The sequence below is a fragment of the Mercenaria mercenaria genome, chromosome 1, assembly GCF_021730395.1.
Source record: "Mercenaria mercenaria strain notata chromosome 1, MADL_Memer_1, whole genome shotgun sequence".
In the NCBI taxonomy this organism is placed as follows: domain Eukaryota; kingdom Metazoa; phylum Mollusca; class Bivalvia; order Venerida; family Veneridae; genus Mercenaria; species Mercenaria mercenaria.
This window is the reverse complement of record NC_069361.1, coordinates 7667714-7673713: the sequence shown is the minus strand read 5'-3', so window position 1 is coordinate 7673713 and position 6000 is coordinate 7667714. Positions and strand designations below refer to the sequence as shown.

General features: G+C 37.1%; 1 non-coding gene across 1 annotated transcript; it reads left to right on the top strand.

Moving 5' to 3' along the window:
- The first annotated feature begins 5761 nt into the window (after nt 1-5761).
- Nucleotides 5762-5833, top strand: Trnat-ugu (transfer RNA threonine (anticodon UGU)). Its single transcript has one exon. It is a non-coding gene; the product is annotated as a tRNA-Thr (tRNA).
- The last annotated feature ends 167 nt before the right edge of the window (nt 5834-6000 follow it).

Below are 6000 nucleotides of genomic sequence, written 5' to 3'. Positions count from 1 at the left end.
GACACAACTAGAGAAACTGCAAAAGTGATCACATTTGCCCAAAGTGCTGTCGAGATGGCCATTCCCATGACGAGGACAAGTGCAATTATACAGTGCGTTGTGTGAATTGCGGCGAGCCACATTCAGCCAGGTCTCGCGACTGCAAGACGTGGAAACACGAGAAGGAAGTTCTTCATGTCAAGATCACACAAGGCATTGGATTTCCAGAAGCCAGGCAAATTGCCAATGCTAGATTTACATCTCCATCGCTCGCACAAACTTATTCATCAAACACTAAATCTGTTGCTAACAAAACAACACGGTGTATTGATGCTTTTACTCAAACAGATTCAGTGACCGTTTCTCAAAATCCAGCCCCAACTTCGGAGCCCAGTAAACAACAATCAAATGCACAGAAAAATCCTCAAGGTAAAGCTCCAGCTGCAATACAAAACATCCCTAATTACAAATAAAATCTGGGAAGTAGATCCTTCGGAAGCATCGAGAACAAGGCAAACAGTGAAAATTGCAGACTCGGTTCGATTGAGTCTGTTCATGAGCAGTAATGGAAAATGCAACACTGCCCACGCGCCCTAGCACCGGCTTAAGCAGTATTCATTCTTAAATCTAAATGAGTTGAAATCAATGATCCCGAAGGACCAGAAAATATAACAACACTGAAATGAAGTCGGGGCGACTTTTTACGGCCGCCACACAGCACTTAACACCCGCTGTTGTGAAGTAAATAAAATCTACAAGCCACAACAACAACGAACAAGCAATGTATCTAACAATTCAACAAGTACTTCATCATCGGTTAAGGTGAATAAAAGACCTAGACAAAGAATTGAACTAAATACCGGTGGAGTGGGGAAGGGATCTAATGATCCCATTAACCACTACAACCGGTTTGAACATCTAGCAGTAGATGTAGATATGGTGGACGAGGAGGATGGACGTTCGTCTAAGCCTCCTGCCATACCTCCTAAACCTTTAACGGAGAAAAAGATTACTAGGATGTATTCTCCTGAGAAGACTGAATAGTGTGAATACCATGTTTCCAGACAGAACATATTTATGTCGAATAAAATAATCCAGTGGAACTGTCGTGGACTTAAAGCTAATTATAATGAAATTCTCCTTCTATCAAAATATAATCCCTCTTTGATGTGTTTAAGTGAAACCTTTTTGAAAGAAAGTGACAACATTTCCTTTATAAGTTACTCAACGTATAACGTTATCAATAAAAGTTCAGAAAAGGCTTCTGGTGGCGCATCAATTTTAATAAATGATGCACGTCCGCATAGAGAAATTGTTTTGAATACTACCATTCAGTCAGTTGCATTGCATATAACTATGGATCGACCTATAACATTTTGTTAATATATATACCTCCTAAATTTAAACTTAATCTTGAAGATCTTGACAACCTGATCAATCAACTACCGCAACCGTTTATTCTGATTTGAGATTTGAATGGTCACCATGAGTTTTGGGGTTGTTCTGATAGCAATGCTAGAGGTCAAATTATTGAAACCTTTATTGAAAGAAATTCTCGCTGCTTACTGAATGATAAATCCAAAACATACCTACATCCTACTACAGGACACTACTCTTCTCTTGATTTGTCAATTTGTCAAACAAGCCTTTTTCTTGACTTCGACTGTAGGGTGCTAGATGACTTACATGGGAGTGATCATTTCCCGATTATATTATCAAGTATTGTTCAGCAAACGTCAGCTGATTCCTCTTATTTTGAATTTAATAAAGCTGACTGGCAGCAATACCAGTATTTATGCAAAAATGATTTGTCTTTGGAGAACTTCGCCAATTTTTTTGATCCTATCGATTGGTTTTCTGTTATTTTATCAGATATTGCAGACAAGACCATTCCAAAAACTTCAAGAAATGGTAAATCAAAAAATAAACCATGGTATAATGATGACTGTAAGACCGCTATTCGAAAACGTAGAGCGGGCGTTAAAAAATTTAATATTCGATCGACAAAAGACAATCTACAATCAGTTAAGGTTCTTAGAGCAAAAGCTCGCAGAACTATAAAACAAGCAAAGAAAAAATCCTGGCATTCATACGTTGCTAAACTTAATTCTAGGTCATCGGTTAAAAAAGTGTGGGAAATGATTCGTAAAATAAGTTGAAAAGGAAAAACTTCAAATGTTTCTCATCTTAAACAATCTGACCAGACTACTGCATCTACCAAAAAAGACATTGCTAATACTCTTGGTGAAGCTTTTTCAAAAAACTTTTCTTCACATAATTATGACCAAAGATTTCAAAACATTAAATTAACTAAAGAAAGCAAACCTCTGAATTTTCATTCAAATAATGAGGAAGATTATAATAAACCTTTTTCGATCACAGAGTTAATTGACTCTCTAGACAAATGTCATGATACTGCAGCTGGTCCAGACCAAATACATTATCAACTTTTAAAGACAAATATCAAACAGGGAATGCCACGTACCAAAATCGCAGCCTCTCCAAAACGAAACCTACAGCACGCAGACGTGCACACCACAAACACACACACATACACGTGCACACTCACAAAGCCAACACACGAGGACAAAACGAATAAAGGAACACACACACATACACGTGCACACTCACAAAGCCAACACACGAGGACAAAACGAATAAAGGAACACACACACATACACGCGCACACACACAAAGTCTACACAAGAGGACAAAACGAAGGAACACAGTGGGGCACCGCCTTGGAACGGTCAGTGGCAAAAACACCACTGGGGAGCTTAAACCGGTTTATGGTGCGCACCCAACCTCACTTTTACCCCCACCTTGTTCCAAAGACACGGGACAGTGTAAATAAAAGTAATTCCCTTCAGGTGAATCTCTAACACACGTAATGGAAACAAAAAGGCATGACATGTAAAACACAAAAATGCTCGTGTATAAAAATATAAAAAGCAAACCTTTAGAACCAAAAACGTATGTACTCAATGCCTTTTCAGAAGACAGAGCAACAAGAGAAACACCCTTAAGGGCCCGACGAAACAGGCCAGAAGACAAATATCAAAACAGTTCAGTCCTGGTAGGATTTAAAAACTGCTTATCATAACACTTACCACAAAAATCATTAGACCTCTTCCTTGAAATCTACAATATTACATGGAAAACTGGTATTTTTCCAGACTTCTGGAGAGAAGCTATTGTTATTCACATACAAAACCCGGAAAAGATAGCACGAACCCAAATAACTATAGACCGATATCTCTTACTAGTTGTTTATGTAAAACTCTGGAACGTATGATTAATTCTAGACTAGTTTGGTACCTCGAATCGCAAGGTTTAATTACAAACTTTCAAAGCGGCTTTCGCAAACAACGCAGCACAACCGATCATCTTGTTCGACTGGAAAATTTTATTCGTGATGCATTTATTAAAAAAGAGCATCTAGTGTCTGTCTTTTTCGATTTAGAAAAAGCTTATGACACTACATGGAAATATGGTTTTATGAATGATCTTAACGACATCGGTTTTAAGGTCGTCTGCCAACATTTATATCACAATTTTTATCTGATCGAAGTTTTAAAGTACGTGTTGGTGATACCCTTTCTGACTCTTTTGAGCAAGAACAGGGAGTTCCACAAGGTTCAATTTTATCTGTCACACTTTTTAGCATCAAAATTAATAATACATTGTATTGTGAAATGTTTGTTACCAGGGACAGACTGTTCTTTATATGTTCACGATTTTTTTGATATGTTATCGTTCAAAAATATGCGTACGATTGAACGCCAATTTCAACAGTGTTTGAATAAAGTCCAAACTTGGGCTATGGAAAATGGGTTTAAATTTTCCCAATGTGTCCACTTTTGCCATTTACGGAAACATCATTGTGACCATGGGCTTTTTCTAAATGGTACAAAAATACCCGTTGTTGATGAAGCAAAATTTCTTGGTGTTATCTTTGATAAAAAGCTTTCGTTTGTGCCGCATATAAAATACTTGAAAGCCAAATGTCTGAAGTCATTGAATCTTTTAAAGGTAATTTCAAATACTGATTGGGGAGCCGATCGCACGGTTTTATTAAGACTTTATAGGGCTTTAATTAGATCTAAGCTAGATTACGGTTGTATTGTTTATGGTTCCGCAAGAAAATCTTATTTACAAATGCTAGATACCATCCTTAATCAAGGTCTTCGTATTGCTCTTGGTGCATTCTGAACATCGCCAGTTGAAAGTTTATATGCTGAAGCAAACGAACCATCTCTTTACACACGCCGAGAAAAACTTTCATTGCAATATGCTTTAAGAGTGGCTGCCAACAAATCCAATCCTGCTCATGAAGTTATTTTTAAAACAAAGTACTCCGATTCATATGAGGAAAAACCAAAACAAATCAAACCGTTTGGATTTCGCATACAGTCTTCTATGAATGAAACTGACTTTGAATTCGATGGTATTAAAGAAAATTCAATTCCAGATACACCACCATGGACCCTTCATACCCCTACAGTTCTTTTCGATTTGAAAACTGCCTTTAGAAAGTCTGAAACAAACCCTGAAATATTCAAGTCCAAATATCATGAAATCAAATCAACTTACAAGGACTATTTTGCAATTTACACAGACGGTTCAAAAGATGAATCAAAGGTTGGCTGTACTGCTGTCAGTTTCCTTCATCAATCAAAATTACGTTTGCCAAATAATGCAACAATATTTTCAGCCGAGGCCAAAGCTATTGATTTAGCTCTAAATTTTATATCAAAAAATAGTGCAGAAAAATTTATTGTCTTTTCCGACTCGCTTTCTGTTTTACAGTCAATTCATAACCGAAATATGGAAAATCCATTCATTCAAAATATTCTTCTCAGGCTTCATGAACTATCTTTAAAAAAGTTTATCATATTTTGTTGGATTCCTAGTCATGTTGGTATTCATGGAAACGAGGATGCTGTTATTGCAGCAAAGAAATCCCTTCTATTATCACAATCTAATTTGGAATTACCACATACCGATTTTAGGCCCAATATAAAGAAATACATTTTATCTAAATGGCAATCGTCATGGAACAGAGCTTCATTCAATAAACGTCATGATATCAAACCTACTCTAGGGGAATGGCACCAAGGGAACAGATCTGTTCGCAGGGAGGAAGTTGTTCTTTCTCGCTGTCGAATAGGTCATACCCGTTTGACTCACTCTTATCTTTTGAATAAAGAAGATCAACCCGAATATGTACCATGTCAAACCCCGCTAACTATTAAACATATTTTAATCGACTGTGTGGACTTTGCTACACAACGCAGTACATATTATGACGTTCAATCTTTGAAAGAATTATTTGACAACGTTACAGTCGGAAATATTTTATCGTTTTTAAAGCAGATAGGAATATATCAAAAGATCTAACACTACTTATTTTTATTTACATCTTGCAATATTATTATGTTTGCAGCTGATATTTTAACACAGACGTACATACATTTTTACATTACTGTTTTTAGATATGCTTTACATTTTTACATGGATGTTTTTAGATACGTTTTACATTATTCATAGTGTTCTTTACATTTTTACATGGATGTTTTTAGGTATGCTTTACATTTTTACATCAATGTTTATGCTTTACAGTTGGTGTTTGCAATTTGACTTCTTCTCGGCGATATATGACCACTTTGTGTCGATTCGCCGTAAAACCCAACTCACTCACTCACCCCCACATCATGACTGCGCCGGTATCATATGTCACGGTACGGACTTGGTCACGTAAAGGGAGAATATGTGTCAGGCAGCCGGTTAGCTCAGTCGGTAGAGCATTCGCCTTGTAAGCGAGGGGTCCCGGGTTCGAGCCCCGGATTGACCGCACATTTTTCTCACCCTGTGACATTCGACGCTATCTTGATGGTTCAGCCAAATGCTTGTTGAAACGAGTCGTCTGATTGGTTCAAATAAATAGATTTGCGACAATAAATATAGCAAGATCGGAAGTCCAAACATACAGAAAGATTAATGTGAATAGGTCATCCTCAG